Source organism: Rhynchophorus ferrugineus, unplaced genomic scaffold (assembly GCF_030347505.1).
Source record: "Rhynchophorus ferrugineus isolate W39M unplaced genomic scaffold, kcgeb_rfMv2 rfM4, whole genome shotgun sequence".
NCBI lineage: Eukaryota > Metazoa > Arthropoda > Insecta > Coleoptera > Curculionidae > Rhynchophorus > Rhynchophorus ferrugineus.
The window spans coordinates 3,096,391-3,117,101 of NW_027472583.1; the positions used below are offsets into that span (position 1 = coordinate 3,096,391).

Here is a 20,711-nt window from a genome sequence, read left to right on the forward strand (position 1 = left end):
CAATTCATGGATTTTAGCCATGGTTTTCACTGACTTGTGATACGGTGCATTGTCTTGGTGAAGCAGCACTTTCTTTTTCTTCAAATGCACCGGTTTTTCGGCGATTTCGTCCTTCAAACGGTCCAATAACGTTATGTCATAGTCGCTGTTGATGGTTCTTTCTTTTTCAAGGTAGCCAATGAAAATTATTCCACGCGTATTCCAAAATACAGACGCCATAACCAAACCAGACTGTTGCGTTTTCACACACATTGGAGCAGGTTCGTCGTGTGCAGTCCACTCGGATGACTGTCGATTGCAATTCGGAGTGAAATAATGGAGTCATGTTTCATCCATTGTCAGATATCGATGCAAAAACACGGAATTATTACGCTTGATCAACTTCAAACACTGCTTCGAATAATCAACTCGTCGTTGTTTTTGGTCAAAAATGAGCTCACGCGGCACCCACTTTGCACAGAGCTTTCTCATACCCAAATATTCGTGAATGATACGATATACACGTTCAGTTGATATCTTTAGAGTGTCTGCTATTCCATTCAGTTTCAATTTACGGCCATATTCAAAATCATTTTGTGGATCTTTTTAATGTTTTCGTCGGTAACAACCTCTCTTGTGTTCCACTGCGTTCACTGCCTTCGGTGCTCATTTCACCATGTCTAAACTTAGCATACCAATCCTTGATGGTTGATTTTCCTGGGGCATGTCCAGAAACTCGACATAAAGCCAAGTTTCAACTGTATTTTTCACCTTCAAAAAGCAACATGTTATCAACACACGAAATTCCTTTTTATCCATTTTTTCACAATACCAAAAGTTGCTTCACTCAAAATACTATAATTCACAAACTAATGATCCGACAGCTGTGAAATTTATACACGCATCTTTTGAGGGTTGGGGCGAACTGAAAACATATGGATTTAATTATAGTAGCGCCATCTATGTGTCAGGTCGGGGACATTTCAATTGACTTGTTGCCACAAACAGAATATATTATTATAGCTACATTTATAATAACATTGTGACACTTGATGTTGCAGGCAAAAGCGAAGAAGAAATCGGAAAATTGCAGTATTCAAATAGTAATATAAATAAGTAGGTCGAGACATGGAAAATAAAAGCCAACGAGAGTAAATCGCCTATAACCCAAGTTTTTATTTATCAAACAATATGAATCTTGATGCAAAACTTCGTCAGCAGGAGCACATCAAAAAGAAAAGAATTCGAATCAAAATACAAAAAAGTATTGGTTATTTGGAAATAAATTCTAAATTATGTGCGTATAAATTGCTGCATCTAAACAAAACGATCAGATTTATTGCAGAAAAAAATATTATTCCATCAAGACAATGTACAGATATCCACACGTGCGTGGTCACCATAACAACAATCCATGAATTAGGTTAAGAACTACTACCCTATCCAGCATATTCTACAGACTTAGTGCGCTGTAATTGTTTCCTGTTTCTACACCTTAAGAAATAAAGTCGTGAAAATGTGAGTAGAATGAAGAGGCTTTCACTGAACTCTTTGACTGAACTGAATCTCTTTGAGTGAATAAATAAATAAAAAATGTTGTACTAAATATACCAGGTTAAAGGAAATAATATTGATAATAAAACGACTTTAACAAAAAAAATCACTTACTTAAAAATTCTCCTTAAAGACAATTTCTTCTTTAAATCCTGGCATATTATTAATAACACTAGTATTTCCCTAACAGATCAAAAACTAACCATAATTGTATTTTTCCTATAATTTGTATTTAAAGTTATTCACAATTACAAATGGTTAACTCCATGAATTTATTGAACAGGCTCAGTATTTTCTCCAACGGCATTACGTGGGCTTACAATTTCCTTATTCGATAAAACATTAACATAGCACTAGACATTAAATCAATGCCTTCAAATGTGAGTAACAAGAATATTAAATATTTACTAAGTTTGAACTGTCTCTATGCAATTTCGACTAAAATATTCGTTCCAATTCCTGTTTATGGTCAGCTCTATTGAAAGCCTTTTCATTTTATGTTGTAACACTAAAATATATCTTTTTATACATCTGTGGTTCACATGAATATGTTTTTCTCAGAGACAATGAGAGATTGGTATCAATTTTCCTAATCCTAATTTCCTAATAATAAGTTTTCGGAAATATCTCTGTTAAGTATCTATTGATAAAAATACGATGAATATATAAGCAGGCGTCTAATATTTAGCTAATACTTATATAATTATGGCTTTATATTACTGTGGAAAGTTATGAACATCATGGGCTGATATACCTTATTATAGTTTATAAAATTACGTATCTGTACTTTATATATTATTTTTTTAATATAATTCGACCTTTGATATATAATTTATAAAGTGATGCTTATTATTTCAACTAAGTCTAGAGTACTAAGCATACTAATAATCAGTTTACACAAATTCTATCATTTTGCCGGAAAAATTAGTAACAGTATACCCTACGACACCACGAACAATACAAGAACGATCACTAAATTTTAATGATAATATATCAGAAACCTGTTATACAAATAACTAAGCGCCATTGCTTTTTATAAAGTTGAAGTACGGGGTGTGAAAGGTACAATGTTATGATGAAACCTTTGAAGGAGCTTGGGTTATATATTAAAAATAATAATGTAGTAATGAAAAAATAATATTTTCCATGTTACATATAGTGTGTTTATGTTAATATTTTTGGTTAAACTGTTCACTCTTACTTCAGTGGAAACCAAATATCAAGCATCTTTTCTTATCCAGTCTTATTTAAATGGTTCAGAACTGTTTTATGGTTGTTGTCTCTGGAAGATGATCCCAGCCAAAATAACCAGTCAAAAATTAGGTCTCCAAAGGGATTATGAATTTCATATCTCATTAATAAGGCGACAAAAAAACGTGGAAACTGTCATTTTTTGTATAAAGTGCATAGTAGTTTGGAATTATTTTTTGTAAGAAACATTATTTTGATATAGCTTTCAAACTTTTGGAGTTATACCAAAAACTATGCTACTATCTTATTAAGCAGCTGAATTCATATAAGTGTTGATATTATCATCAAAATATGATGATTTAAAAAATCGCGATATATATATATATATATATATATATATATATATATATATATATATATATATATGTATATATATATATATATATATATATATATATATATATATATATATATATATAGAAAAGAACTTCATTATAGATTTAGGTCACCAAATGGAATAAAAACTTCACACTATATTAATAATGTGATGCAAAAACGTGGAAATTGTCACTTTTTCTATAAGAGGTATAAGTTTTGAGATATGAATAAAAATGTATTATACATTATTTTCTGCAGAAAATAACATTTTAAAATAACTCAGAAATATTTGAAATCACATCGAAAATTACACTACTATCTTATTCAGCAGCAAATTTTGCATAAGTGCTGATATTTTCATCAATATAGTTTGGTTTAAAGGGGAGTTATAATAGGTCTAAAAATAGGTAAAAATCGCGAATCATAGTCTTTTCAGGCATGTAATTATACACATTTGTCCCATCAATCTATATTTGTGTTATCTATGATAGCCATTCCCTTTTTGAAAGCAAAATATGACGAAAATTAGCATCTGGAATTTGTATTTATTTTTTATTGTATTTATTTTGTTCGCCCTTCTTGTATATTACAATATAATTCAAGTACAACATAACTGTAGTAAAAAATGAATTTGTAAATAACGTTTTTATTAAGCATATATAAAATATCTTACTCAATAACTGTCAGCCTTTTTTGTAGCAAATACATATATATATATATATATATATATATATATATATATATATATATATATATATATATATATATATATATTGATAGCAGAAATGTTGAAAATATTTTATCTAATTTGGTTCAACCTAAGAATACGTTGACCAAGTCATAGTAAACTAATAATTCTTAAATTAAAATACAACGATTTATTCCTACTATAGAATACAAACTGTCGCAAAATGGCGTCCATCCTGTAGGTATATCAAAATATCACGTGGAGTTACCTATGCACCACCGCCGATTACATAGTGCTGAAGCTCGGTCGTAATTCCCACCAGACCCAGAAGTTACGGCTAACATTAGGTGGAGTTATTGCTGATATCTCATTGCATATGGTTCGAAATTCAACTACATTACACTAAAATATTTAAAAGGAAGAAACAAAACGGACACTCCTCTGTGTGGCTGGGGAATAATGATATACGAAATGTTCATATCTTTTATCAAGCGCGTAATTCTAACTTGAAAGTGTTATTTTCATTGGAATATCGTATATAAAATTTAATGACTAATATTAGATGTATCTTCTATAACATCGTGTCAGTCTTCTGTATTTATTATTTATTTATTTAGTAACGCTTTATTTCATTTTAATACTGATGTGAAACAGTGACTCTTCGACTAGTCATTGTCAATTTTTTTCGAAACGAAACTACACTACTACACTAATTTTTAAGAAAATACAAATATTTATTTATTTGAACTGTCGATCATTTGATTCTATACATGTAAACCAAATAAACGCTGACCTAAATGCCAAAAGATATTGTTCGGCTGCTTTCCTAGACATATATCAGGCTTTTGACAAAGTATGGCATACGGGCTTGCAGGTTAAACTAAAGAAACTTCTCCCTCATCCGGACTATCAGCTACTAAAATCGTATCTCACTGACAGACATTTTATTGTAAATCAAGGCGATGAACATACCGAATTAAATCCCATATATTCAGGAGTTCCGCAAGGTAGTGTACTGGGTCCAGTACTGTATCTTCTGTATACGGCTGATCTGCCCACCACAAAAATAACTACTGTGGCAACATATGCAGACGATACAGCAATCTTAGCATCCCATGAAGATCCAGTCACAGCATCAATAAACCTACAAACCCACCTGGAGCAAATACAATTATGGTTGAAGACATGGCGCATTAAAGCCAATGAATCAAAATCCACGCATATAACGTTTACCCTGCGTAGAAGAACATGTCCACCAGTAAATATCAATCATCGTCAACTCCCCCAAGCAGACCATGTTAAATATCTTGGTATGCATTTAGATCGACGCCTAACCTGGAAGAAGCACTCTCTAAACGGAAACAACTAGGACTAAAATTATATCAAATGTATTGGCTCATTGGGCGCAAATCCAAGTTATCATTAGATAACAAGGTATTGCTGTATGAGTCTATACTCAAGCCCATTTGGACATATGGAATTCAACTATGGGGTACCGCTAGCAAATCTAATATATCCATCATTCAACGGTTCCAAAATAAGGTGTTGCGTGCCATTGTTGATGCTCCGTACTATATTTCAAATAAAGTGATACAACGCGATATTCCTCTAGAACCTATAACGAGTGTAATCCAACGTGTTTGTGTGAAGTACTTCGAAAGAGTGTCAGTGCATCCCAATGTACTCGCTAATCAGCTAAATATGCGACGTGATAGTGAAGTGCGTAGACTAAAACGTTTAACACCATCTGATCTGATTACTGGACATATGTAGAGTTTAGAATAAGCATTAGAATAAGACTAATTAATTAAGATAATATTTTATACAGAAGATTGCTTAATGAAGTGATTTTCTACATGCCATGTATATATAATATAAACAGAAGAAATACTTATTGCCAATAGGGCAGATTGTGGACTCACGAAGAGTAATAATAAAAAAAAAAGATTCTATACATCTTACGCATCCTACAGGCAATTTATGGATGCCATCCCAATAAAAAACTCTTTGTTCTCTGAGCAAAACTATTAATCGAGCCATTTTCTAACTGCTTCAAAATAGGCGATATACTGCTCTGCAAACGTTTGCCCCATTAATGCGAAAAGTTGATAGTGGGATGGAGCAAGGTCTGGAGAGTACGGTTTTCTTGGTCGGTTTTGCTATATGAGATGTCGCGCTTATCGCGATATTGCGCGTTATCATGTTGTAAAATAACTTTAACGTGTCTTCGGGTCCATTTTTGCATATTTTTGATCAATGCAAGGTTCAAATTAATAATTTTTTATCAGTAGCGATCCCTATCAACTCTTCATCAGGTTTCAACAGTTCGTAACCACTGTGATAACACAACACCACTGTGATACCAGCAAACACAGAGCATTGTCGTACGACCAAAACGATTTGGCCTTGGAGTCAATTGGCCGGTTTCCCCAGGTGATAATAATGATTTTGGGGCTTTTGAAAATAAAGCCATTTTTCATCACCCATCACTATACGATACAGAAATTATTTCCGACCATACTGCCTGTCACTCATTTGCCTCATTTGCTCATTTGATGTGGAATCCGTCTTCCCATGAACTGTTTTTCAATTCATTTTTGGTCTTCATCCAATAACGCTTACAATTTCGTATCTTCAAACGTTTTCGGTCTAAATAATTGAACAAAAATATTATGAAATATAATTTATTTTAACATTATCGAAGGACTTAAAACTACAACTAAGACACAGCTATCCACACCATTCATGAGGTAGAGTTTCTAGGCTCGTTTTTTTTATGTAGTGGCATCCCTCTGGAGGCCTAATCCACCTAATTAACAATTGTATATCTGAGAAACGTATTTTCATTCGAGAGCATATTTATTTTTCGTTTAGTTTTTGTTTCCTTCAATTGTGTGTTTACTTGTCAAGTCATCTTGGTATCACTGTATATTTTATTTCTTCTTCTACTATCGGTGTACACCATTCTTCATAAAATTAATCACTGAATCTGAATGAATGTCTAATACATTTACCATATCTACATAACATAAGCATTCATTCTCTCCTCATACTTTGTAACCTAATGGTCATGTTTAATTTTTAACAATTACAATCATATCTGTGCACACAAATATTTCACGCCCTACAATACCAGTTTCTACAGTTATATTTAATTAATTATGTGCATACCTTTAGTTGTTTCCACTCTCTTCACTCTGTCTCAGGAATTTCTAGCATAGCACAGCATTATCACATATCCTGAAAGTTTCCTTAAGTCACTTTCACTTTCCCACCTATCATCCAATTCAAGCACTAAATTATATAAATATATATATATATATATATATATATATATAAATAAATGCGAAAGTAGATGTATGTATATAATTTAACTGAAGCCATTAGGTCGATATATCTACATAAAGCGTCAATAATTATCGCTATTTAAGTTATTATATAACACTCTTAGCTATCGCACATGTTTAAAGACATCATAATTACCTCATAAGCTCCCTGGAATCCAACGGATATCAGCCAAACCAGCATAACTGAAGACAAGGGCTTACACTAACTAGTTAACAGCTATTAGAAGGAATATTAATTATTTCTACGCGTTGCTGCGAACTACACGCCAATTATAGCGTCAATTTGATTAATTTAGCTTGATATATTTTAATTGTGATAAATTTTACTTTTCTATATACAATATTGTAAAGAAGCTAGTATAGTGATATAAATTGATGGCCTAAATAATTTCTTAACACATTGCGAGGGTAGATATTTATATTGATGGTGTAATAATAAGAAAAAGCAAATATTAATGGATGAAGTAAAAACAAAATATTGAAAGTCAAGGAACTTTTTGTGTTGAAACCAATTTGTGCAGCACTTCTTCCTCTCCGATTGAGCTAATTTCAAACTCTTCTTCAGGTATCTTCAACCGTTCAAATTGTTGCCTATATAATTTGTTTTAACTTTCTGGTAATAAATAATTGTTTAGCAAATTATTACCGTACGACAGGTAGCTAATCAATTGGATATTTTATTCGGCTCTTTTTAAGGCGTTTTTCGTGATATCTTGCAACACCTAACGCTGAATTTCTTCAATTTCGTGACGAATATTATCTTTAAGATTTTGAATCGTTTGGGGATTAGCCACATAAACTTTTAATAACATAAATTTAAAAACCCCATAAGAAAAGTCTGGTGCTGTTAAATCTGGAGATCTGGCTCGCCATGCTAAATCGCCACTTGGCGAAATTAGTCTTCGTGGAAAAATATCATTCAGTAATTGAATTGTTGAACGAGCTCTGTGCGCTGTGGCCCCAACTTGCTGAAAGCACATATCCTGTAGTCATTGCTCTTTCATTTCAGGCACAAGAACATTTCGAATCATGTCTTCCGTTTGCAATAACACTAACTGTAACACCTTGGTCATTCTCAAAAAATAGGGACCAATGATGTTTCCAAAATGAATACCACATACAGTTATCTTTAGTATATGTAATGATGCTTTATGAATTAATTGAGAATTCTATGTTCCCCAAAACCGACTGTTCTGTTTATTGATGTGGTCACTAAGAAAAAAGTAGGCTTCACCGCTCATTATCAATTGAGACGAAAAATCTTCAATTTCACCAGACAGCCTTAGGATTACTGTACTCAACTCGTAAACTATTGTAAAGACAAATTGTAGGCTAGTCGGCTACAACTGGTAAGAATATAATAAATAAATTTTTAAAAAAATTACAATTTTATTCCATCTTTATAACCAACTGTTTATAATTTTTGTTCAATTTACATTTAACAGAAATAAAATCATCAACGAAACTGTTTCCTTGATATCTTATGCTAAGGATGTAACAAATATCGGTATTTTTACAATATATAGATTATTCTACATTTAACGTATTGGTACTTGATTTATTACAAGTATTGATATTTTTATTCTTCAATATATCGATATTTTTCTCGGCGACATTCCTACTCTATATTCGAGCATATCATATATAAAATAAATCTCGACAACTGACAGAAACTCGTATAAAATTATGGGTTTTACTTTACGTCGATACCGTTTTAAATATGCATTAAAAATGCAAAAATCGTCTAGTCTCGATAAGGGTAATGGTATGCAAAGGGGAATGAAAAAAAGCTCCTTGTTTATGATGTATGTATAATAATTGCTTCTTTGATTATACGATCTAGAACAAAATGTTTATATTTTCTTTGTTTTCCTTATTCTATGTTATTTCTCAGACAGTCAGAGTTTTATTTATACCGAACATTTCCCGTATATTTGGTATTTTATATTTGATTTTTAGTTTCGTTAGTTAGGAATTATATATTTGTATTTTATTAAAAAGTTATAATAAATAACATGAATTTTTAACAACTTAAATGATAGCAAAAAAATGATATCGCCAAAAAATCTCAAAACTTCATCTATGGAAAATGTGCCCATCTTATTCATCACTCAGATGAAGATTAAATTCCCAAAATATATGTATTTTAGGATGAAAGCAATGAAAATTTACACTAAATTGTAATAAGTATTTTTTAGTTTTTATTTATAATTTTTAAGACACAAAACAGAAATCCGCTTATTTTTGAAAAGTACAACTTAAAACTTAACGGTGGTATAAAATTATATTACTACCACTTGATTCAAAATGATTCAAAAATGAAAGAAAGTACTACAATCATTTTTTGTTTCAGTTCTTTGTAACCTCTTAGTAACTGAGTTTAGTAATCAAAGTAATTTTAGAACATATCACACTCAAATTACAAACATTTGATAAAATCTAATTTAAAATGAATACAATCAATTAAACCATTTGCCCTACGTAACCTATTATAGAACTTTTTCGGCATTTTTCGAAAAATTTTGCCTTTTATTAATATCTTAATTTTTTTCTTACTTTTTTTTTCTTGCGATTTTTTTGCAAATATAGGGTCGTCGTGTAAAGTTAGAAGCTCGCTTTCTTCTGTCCGGTTGTCATTCAATTTTTTTCTGAATATATAATGATTTCATAAGCAATTGTAAAACTAAATCAATGATACTTATAGAATTTTTCAAGGCATTTGATAACTGTAACAAGAATAAACTTACTTTATCGTTGTGGTTTCAATTATTTAATAGTGCTGAATTTTATATTAGGGACAGAAACCGACTGAATGACCAAAACAAGTTCGAAAACAATGAATTGCAAGACATTTTGGATGACTCTCAATGATCTTTCAGCCGACTTGCAACAGTTGAAATATCAACCAATTTCAGACACTTTCATGGATGAGAAAGATTCAAAAAATGGAAATTGAATACCACAGGAATTTATTAAAAATGCCATTTCGAAACGCTTCAAAGAAGATTTTTCTATTGCGTATATTAACTATCGATATAAATAGACCTACTACGACAATTCCAAGTACAAAAAGTGATGAGTTAGACAAGGAGAACCATTCACATCTTCACTGAAGTAGAATATTCATGGCCATATAGTGTTGCTGTGTATGTAGTTCGATTAGAAAGATGTAATGTATTACCAGCTACTAGAACTAAATGAAAACATTACTGCAGATAACCATTGACAACAATTAAACAAAATAAATGACCTATTGTTGAAAAAACACTGGAGAGTTGCAAGAGTTGTGAATGATAAACGGACGCAGCTCCATTAAAAAGTTCTGCAACGCCCAGCGTAACTCTCTAGTAGTAGCCCCTTCACATTACCACTTGTTCAGATCGATACAGCATATTTTAATTGGCATATGGTTTTATAATGCTAAAGAATCACGAAAATTGATTGATGATTGGGTCCCTACCAACCTAACATTGTTGTTTCAACATACTATGGCAAACATATCTGGAATATAAATAGACAGTTATAAAAATTATTGGAAGTATATTGATTAAAATATAGTACATCAATGTTCCCCTATAAATGCCATTTTTAAATAGAAAAATTGATCATAAAACATGCCAGCACCAAACTTATTTTTAACAAAGATGTAATGATTACTTGTGATATTCTAACATCAATAAGCACTTAAAAATAAAGTTGATTTTGAAACCTGTGTAAAGGGACTAAAACAGATGTTTTGCTAGACAGGGGCTTGTACACCTGATAATTCTTTCAATCAATTTTTTTCGCGACGATAATCATATGTGTTTTTTTGTGGTCGGCACGACACGTTTTACAAATACATGACCTATAATTAAATGCAAATCCGTTGTAATATTTTTAATAACTTATCGTCTCAAATCCAACGAAATTGACGTGACATCGCGGCCGAAATCTTCCAGCAGACGACCTCTGTCGATATTATCTGACATCGGATCGACGCATAACATCTGTGGTAACATGCAAGGTTGATAATATGATAATTCGTACCATCTGAGGAAAATTGAAATGATATCAGAAGATCAATATCCTTATGACATAATACTAATATAGTTTTAGTTTTGTTTTTCTTGAATGACTTTTATAATACTGGTTGCTACATTACAATCTTTAACTTTTTTCTTATTTCACTTTCTTTTGTACCTATTTCAAACAAATCATATTTATTTTCACCAAACCTACTCGATTTTTTTTGTCGATTTGACGGATGTCCTCGTTTCACGACTATAAAACAGTACGGTGTTGATATACGGGTTGATATAAATAAATGAAATTAATAAGACAAACAGGGAAGCTGAAGGTATAAATAATGTATATACAATTTAAAAATGGACGCAAATACAGGACTACAATAAACTACTACTACAAACCATAACGAAGTGGTAATGATTATTTGGACAGTAATACTTAATTTAGCATAGGCTAGATACTATGGAGAAAATCGATTTCTTGTAGAAATCCGAGGTGTCTGCCTGTATTTTTCCTGTTAAAGAATTTCTAAAATTTTGCATCCCATACATAGTTCTAATCTGGGTGAGTCGTGGACAGTCGTTCAGTATCTGATGACAAAACTCACAGTGAGCAGGCGGGCTCGAAGTCGTCAAGTGACCGTGCTAGAAACGACAGTGACCCAATCTCAGTCGATTCAGAGCTGCGGCGTGGTGACGAAAGGAAGGAACGCGAAGAGAAGAGAAAATATCAGCTTTAACCTCAAAGAGCCTGTTGTGATTAACCTTCTGGGCCAAGCCAACGTTGCACGTCGTGCTTGGTGAAACAAGAAATGCATGGGATAAAGTCAGTATGTATAGAAATATTTGTGATGGGAAGGGGAGGCTGCCGATTTAACCACAATATCTGCGCGCTCATTTCCCAGAATACCAACGTGAGAAGGGATCCACAATAAGCTTGTCCCGAAGCTACTCAGATAGGGAGTATGGATGATTGACAGTGAGTCGGTGACCAGGGGATGATTGAACTTCTGTTCCAGGAAACAATGGAGAGCAGGGTAAATCTGGAGAAGTTCACACAGCTTGGATCGAATAAGTAAGGTCAATGCTTTCTCTTATAAAATTGACATATAGATGTGTTTATGAAGGGGGAAGATTGGGGTTGTAGTCAAGGAGGGAATGTAGGAAGCTAACTCCATCCCTGGAAAGAAGATCTGCAATTATGTGAGAGGTACGAGTGGAGTAGTTAGGGACAAGGCGGTCCAGGACGATTGGATGACTCCAAGTGGAGGTCAGATTTAAGGAAGATGGTAGAGCAAGTGATCTCACAACTTCAGTGAATTTTGGCCTTTATTCTTTTCCTTTTCCTATACTCTTCCATTGTATTTACTCTCTTATTTTTCCTTCTGCTACTTTATTTCTCCTATTACATCAACTTAAATTTCCTTCTCTAATTCGCCTTAATATGGTTCTTAATGTTACTTTTTATTATATTATCTCTTCAATTTTGTTTCGTTATGGCTATTGTTTCAATACTAGACCTTATCATTATTGGAGTTTTATCAGGTGCTTACACACATTTTGTTCACCTATATCTCTTGGCGATATAACAAATTATAACTGTCAAACATACCAACAAACAACTGTTAAATAACCTAACTGAACTGTTAAATTCGACATTTCTGTTCTTGTTATATTGGGAAGTCTGTGGGAATAGCAAAGTGTAACGTTACGAGCTATTAAAGCAATAAAATGAACGATTCTTCATATTCTACTCTGCTCTAACATCCGATGTTTAACTTTCTTTTGTTTACCAGTATGTATAAACTTATAACTACTTATTGTCAAGGTTATTTATACTACTAAATTGCATCTCATGCCATTGCCAATTAGGCATTAACATCGCGTCTAAATTTCAAAGATCTCTCAATTTTGAAACGTTGTCTTTGTATTTTCACACGTTCCGAAGCACAATCATAGCACAGAGGCAAGTTTCAAGTGATGTCTATAGTATAAGAGAGCCGAGCTGCAGTCTTGACTACAGACTGAAGATCTGAATTCAGGGTATCATGAATCATCCAAAAGTTGATCCGAATTTGTAAACTTCTGTTATAGATATATAAAAACTGCTCTAGAAAGAATTACCACCTTAACATCAATTAATCGCAAAAACGAGACTAAAAAGGATATATAATAAATAAGTTTATTAATTAATTCTCGTACTATAATCGGTACCAAAATGGGCTTAATTAACTTCAAAATATGATACGAAAAAAGTTAATAAGAATTCGGCACCTGTTCATAAAGTTTTACTTTTAATTGGCACTTAATTTAATATAAATAATATGGAATCTGTAATTTTTGTTACTCTCAAATATGTAATTGGTTTGAAAACATTTTAATGAATTATTCTGAAATGTAAATGGTGTTAATTTTCTACGATTTGTGAAGGTAATGCCAATTTTTTTGAAATGGTTTTTGAAAATTGCCGAAATTATATCGAATTTTACGGTGAATTCAATGGTAATATAATCATTTCTATAAAACCTTTAGTGTTTTGTATTTTAAAGTTTTTATCAGTTTAGTTTTTTTAAAGTATTTATCTCTGTCTTATTAATGAAACAATATGGCACTTTTCCATATCTATAGCGGTAAAAATATGCGATCTTTTGTCCCTTCCAAGTTTCTGCTGTAATTTCTGCAAAAAAAAGGTTCTTGAAAATTGCAGTACTTATAAAAATATTATATAATAATTTTTGGACAACCTCCAGTTTTTAAGTTGTCGTATATCTTAAAAATTACCAATCCTAAAGAAACCTAACATGCATTTTCGCATCTTTCACTCCAAAATACATGTATTTTAAAAGTTTTATCTTTATCCGAATTAAGAATATGTTAGATACTTTTTCGTTATATATGTCGCGAAAAATTCTTGAGTTTTTCAAACTTTTTGATGTAATTTCCTTTAAAATATAATTTTTGAAATTTCGAGATGTAAAATTGAAACAAGTGACTTTTAGAAACATCTTTCGAAGACAGCTTTACATTGAGAAAGTTTGGAAAGGCCGGGACCGTGGTAGTCCGACAGGGCAATGCCTGAGATATAAAGTGGATATATCAAAACAGCTAGTGTTTGATGGTTCGCCCTACTGCTAACATGAATTTAGCTTATTTATATCCTATTAACTAGACATTTAGATTAGACAGAAATATTAGGAATTAGGTTTAGGATTAGGAATAGGAAGCATTAGTTCACATTGCAATATAATATTCCAAAAAATGGGTCATCTTTACAGATTGCCGAATGTTTCCTGGAACAGAAATTGTCCTGGATAGAGAGGATACTGGATACTGGATACAGGATAGTGCGGCTTATTCGGTAGCTTTCCCTCCACTCCCCATCACAAATGATTGTATCCATACTGACCTTATCCCATCCATTCCATTTTTCACCAAGAACTAGGTACAACGTCATTGGGTCCAGGAGGCCAACCATAACAAGCTCTTTAATATTAAAACTGACTTTTTTTTTCTCCTCTCTTCATGTTGCTTCCTGTTATCACCATGCCCTAGCTCTGAATGGATTAAGATTGGGTTACTGTCCGTTCTCGCGCGGTCGCTTGAATACTTGGAGCCTGACTGCTTACTGTAAGTTTTGTCAACTTGTCGTTACTTTAGTCTACTACATACTGTACGACTCTCCACGACTCGCCCAGGCTAAAGCTAAATATGGGTTGCAAAACTTAGAAACTTAGAAATTCCTTAAAAGAAGAATATACAGACACGCTCAGATTTCGATGAGAAATCCATTAGAGTAGAGCCTCATCTTCATAGAGTCTAGCCTATATTGAGGTAAGTGTAGCTGACCAAATAACCATTACCATTTAGGTGTGTGTGCTGCCTGGATAGTGTCTCTACTTCGTAATGGTTGTGTTTGTTGACTTTTATTTATGTCCATTGTCAAATTATATATACACTATATATACTTTTAGTCCTCCCTGCTTGTGTTATTAATTTTGCTTTATTTCTTAAGAAGATGAGAAAAAAAGAAATAACAATTTGATAGACACTATTCTGATATTTTATTTTAACGTGCAAATGTGGCCATCACGGTCCTGGGCTCATATCATATTCAGCGGACGTGTATTTATGAAATACAATGCTGATTAAAAACAATAAGTGATACCGACGCAAAAACCTACCAATAATTTAACGATATTTACAAGCCAGGGTGTCGCTGTGAGTTTCGCATTTCTCTACTGAAATTACCAGCAAACTGCCGGTTATTTTATACGACGGATACCTTCCCTGTCGTCTTCTCTTATCATCTCGCATATTGCCGTTAGTGTCATTTGTCCATACTATATTATTCTCCGTCCATATCATTCTCCAGCTCTATAATATGATGCCGTTTAGTACAACCTCGGTTTCTTGTAAGTTCTCCTTAGTATTACATCTATATTATTCTTCAATTCTATTATTATATGCTGTTAACTAGTCCAACGTTATTTATTTAGCTTAGTTGAACATGCTTTAAATTTTTAATATAACTAAGAATGACCGTTTAGTTCTGAGGCAATCTATATTAAAAATAATCATTGTCTGTATAGGGTTCGGTCTTCTTGGTAGGCAACTATAGGTAGAATGATTTCTTATTATAACATGGCATTATTTAATACGTTGTTACTATATGTGTTTTAGAAGGCCCTACCTTAGTCTTTGGTGTAATAATGATTATGTGAACCTTACTACGTGACATTACACAAGATCACAATTGTTTGATTCTTTTTAGTCTGTTTTCTGTTTTGGTATTATTTGAGAATTGTAAAACTTCGTTATTAACACGACAATGGAGTCTCCCATCATGTTTCCTTGCGATTCTTTTGATTTTCAGCCGGCACCTGAAAATCTCAGTGTCCATAGAGGTTTGAATACTTGCTTATATATTAGCAAGTACTGATAATTGTGATATTTTTTTTTGAATTAACTCATACATTTTCATATATCAGTTCTATCCTTTTATTTTTCACATGTCCCTACCAAAAAGTAATGTTTTGCATCACTATTCATTCCGAGATACTTAGGGTTTTTGCTATATGGAATGATTATATTATTTATTGTTATTGGTACTTATGCGGTCTGATTATACGTGAACTGCATATATACAGATGTACTTTCGTTAGTTTTTATTTTGTCAGGTTTGGGCTTAATTATTTACGCTTGTAGGCTGTGTGGCTTCTTCGCCGTTGTCTCCGACAACAAGAACTGCAGTATAACCAACAATTGTAGCAATCGTAATATATTTTATATCTGGTAGTATTCTATTTCTGGTTTCTTTTAGCTTATGAACAAGGCCGTCATATCGTATCTTATCGAAGGCTTGTGCTATATGTGAGAATATAGCTGAACATACATTTTCATCGTCATAGGTAATTCTATAATATGATTCCCTTTGGTAGATCCTCAGTTTATAGTTGTAAATTCTATTGAGGAAATGAACTAGTCCATGTTAATTTACATTATTTATTTAGCTTAGTTAAACATGCTTTACATTTTTAATATAACTAAAAATGACCGTTTAGTTCTGAGAGGCAATCTATATTAAAAATAATCATTGTCTGTATAGGGTTCGGTGTTCTTGGTAGGCAACTATAGGTAGAATGATTTCTTATTATAACATGGCATTATTTAATACGTTGTTACTATATGTGTTTTAGAAGGCCCTACCTTAGTCTCTGGTGTAATAATGATTATGTGAACCTTACTACGTGACATTACACAAGATCACAATTGTTTGGTTCTTTTTAGTCTGTTTTCTGTTTTGGTATTATTTGAGAATTGTAAAACTTCGTTATTAACACGACAATGGAGTCTCCCATCATGTTTCCTTGCGATTCTTTTGATTTTCAGCCGGCACAGATGCACCTAAAATACTTTGTTTTGGAAAACTTTAAATTCTTATAATTGAATTTCTATGTCCATAGAGGTTTGAATACTTGCTTATATATTAACAATTTATTATGTACGGATAATTGCGATTTTTTTTTTGAATTAACTCATACATTTTCATATATTTCAACAACAGTTCTATCCTTTTATGTTTCACATGTCCCTACCAGTAAAATTTTGCATCACTATTCATTCCGAGATACTTAGCTTTGTTGCTATATGGAATGATTATATTATTTATTGTTATTGGCACTTGTGCAATCTGATTATACGTGAACTGTATTTATACAGATGTACTTTCGTTAGTTTTTATTTTTCAGGTTTGGGCTTGAGTTACCCTTGTAGGCTGTGTGGCTTCTTCGCTACTGTCTCCGACAATAAGAACTGCAGTATCACCAGCAATTATAGCAATCGTAATATGTTCTATATCTGGTAGTATTCTATTTCTGGTTTCTTTTAGCTTATGAACAAGGCCGTCATATCGTATCTTAGAAGGCTTGTGCTATATGTGAGAATATAGCTGAACATACATTTTCATCGTCATAGGTAATTCTATAATATGATTCCCTTTGGTAGATCCTCAGTTTATAGTAAGTTGTAAATTCTATTGAGGAAATGAACTAGTCCATGTTAATTTACATTATTTATTTAGCTTAGTCGATCATTGTTCAGTTTTCTAGTATGATAAAATATGGTATTTATATCTGAAGCAATTTATGTTAAAAATAATGATTGTTTATATAAAGTGTACAATTCTCTGTTATTATTAGTGGTTGAACAATGCGCAATAAGTATGTCTTATTATAATATGAAATGGTGTCTACAGATCTCTGTCATCACGCATATTTAGTTGGTGGACATGTACATGGTGATTGTTATGAGTTCTTTGTACTACACTAATGCTTTAAAATACACATATAGGTTCTAAAAGCATATCACATTGTATGACTTCATTAGTAGAGACGTAATACAGAGCACCGACTATGGCACGCTATACTTTATTTTCGAACCAATGGATGATGAATATATTAGATTTGATAGTGTCACCATATAGTTGAGTTCTTTGTGACCCAATGGTCCTAAGTATTGATTTTTTACTTACGGATAATTTGGATTTCTATCTGACAAACGAACACATTTAAGTTCAAGTTATTTTTGTTAACAAAGATATGCTCCCTCCAGCTCAGGTGTCGATCTGGACGAAAACATTTAGCATCCTCCATCTGAGAAGGAATTTGCAACCATTGATATTCATATGCCTTCATAAATTTTCAGCAGTAATTGTTAGCAAGGTGGAAGCACTACAGAACTGGACAACACGCAGGGAATCTGAAGATTGCAGCGAACCAAACCGCACGAACTTGTTTAGGATAATAAGTGTATTCTTAACTTTAGCTTAAATAGTTTAATTTTATCTTAATGTAGGAAATAGATATTTATGTATTAATCTCGTACTCGTTTTACTTCTGTATTACTGCAAGTAAAACAGAACAATAGTAATAAATTAATTTGTAAATTGATATTGTACTAAGAATATCTAATGTAAGATGTAATTAATAAAAAATATGTACATGGTGGATAAAATCTATATTACTGCCTATTTCTAGTATCACTTATTATTTTATTTATTTATTTATTGGCATATAAGTGTAAGTATATGCGTGTGTAATTGATATAACCAAGGAAAAGCCGAAATAACTTTTTTCTCAATTTGATTTATGCTAGGAACACCATTTTTAAACTATTCAACTATGCGCAAAAATGTTGTAAACAAAGGCGTATACTTTCCACAATTAACCATTGTTTATAATCGCATATTAAATAGAAAAGAGGCTTTTTAAAACCATTAATCTAAATTTTAATACTAATTAAACATCTACGAAGCAAAACAGTCTAATGTACTGACTTAATCACGCTGTCGGTTTTTTTTTGTTTGCAGGAAAAGTATTTTTTTTATATTCTGAGGTCTTACCGACTTTTGCATATATATATTTTTTTCTTTAAATTATCAAAAGATCTTTTAATTACGATGCAGGAAATATGCAAGTCTGTTACAGCGCAGTCGATGTTTTTTCTTGTTTTCGCATTTAAAGCAAATGCAATCGGTTTCTGACTCGGCTGATGAGATGGAAGTGAAATTGTTTTTAATTACATACTTTTGTTCTTTTTGTTTTAATATTTTCACTTGTGGAAAGTATATTTTCGATTGGAATTCATTACTGCAACATCATTGAATTATACATGTACCAATAAAATGTTATATCGCAATTATTGAACGAAAAGGTTTTCAATGTGTTGATTTTGTGATGATGATGCGAGATTTTTTAAAATTATTTTTCTTAGTGGTGCAACAATCTGCCTAGTGGGCAATAAATATTTCTTATTATTATTATTTGTAATATATACATGACATTTCATTGGGTCCTGTCAAGATTTCCTGTATAAAATATTGTATTAATTAGTTAGTCCTATTCTAAATGTTACTCTAAGGTCTATATATGTCCTAAAATTAGATTGGATGGTATTAAGAGTTTTATTCTAAGCACTTCACTGTCTTTTGAAGTACTTATCACAAACATTCCGAATCACACTCTTTATTAGTTCTAGATAGATATAATTTCATTAGAGATATAGTACACAGCATCGACAATGACATACAACACTTTGTTTTGGAACCGTTATATGATAGCTATATTAAACTTGCTAGCAGTACCCAATAGTTGGATTCCATATGATCAAATAGACTTAAGTACTTATTCGTATATACCTTGTTTTCTAATGAAAACTGGGATTTTTGACCGATAAGTCAATACATTTAATATAGTTTAAATCCGTTTATTTCGTTCACTACGCATGTAGTTCTTCCTATTAAGACGTTGGTCTAGATGCGTACCAATATATTTATTATCCTCATCTTGGAGAAGTTGACAATTATTAATATTCACTCGTGGGCATAATCTTCTACACCAAGTGAATGTTATATGGTATGATGCAAGATGTTTCGGTTTTATACATAATGACAAGATATATCTAGCAATAAGCAATAGCAATAAGCAGATAAATTTGGTTATCGGCTATTAGGTAGACACTCTGAACTATCAATTCGAAATATGTTGATGATATACCAATAACCAACAAGTAAGAAAAATATTAAATAAATTGAAGCCTTCAAAAACTGTCGATCGAGTTTCATCATGATTAAATTACAAAACACTTACATTATCAAATATTTTTACAGTCTATTTCGTTGGATGCCAAATGATCGCCGAATTCGGCGTACTTAACTACAAAAAAACTACATATCATATAAATACGTCAAAAAATTATTTGGCAGGACATGATTAGCATGAAACAAAGATCATTTACCGAATCTATACACCAGATATAAGGAACTATTATTTCTTATATATCGTAAAATCAAATCACCTATTCCGATTTTCTTAACAGCGTTTTTTTGTTTCTCTACGTAATATTTCTCAGTTGGACCTTATTGTACCAATAAATAAAATGAATAGTTTTAATAAAAATAATTTGTTATATGATAGATATGGTGATTTTATAGCTTGCAATAATATATTAATAAAACAACAGTCGAATATTATTAAATTCTTACACTTTATTTGGTTACCTTTAAGTAGA

At 32.0% G+C, this 20,711-nt stretch overlaps 1 long non-coding RNA gene across 1 annotated transcript; it reads left to right on the forward strand.

Annotated features, from left to right (window-relative positions):
- Positions 1 to 15,362: 15,362 nt before the first annotated feature.
- Positions 15,363 to 18,636, forward strand: LOC143195753 (uncharacterized). Its single transcript, XR_013005589.1, has 2 exons — positions 15,363 to 15,556; positions 18,255 to 18,636. It is a non-coding gene; the product is annotated as an uncharacterized LOC143195753 (long non-coding RNA).
- Positions 18,637 to 20,711: the final 2,075 nt, after the last annotated feature.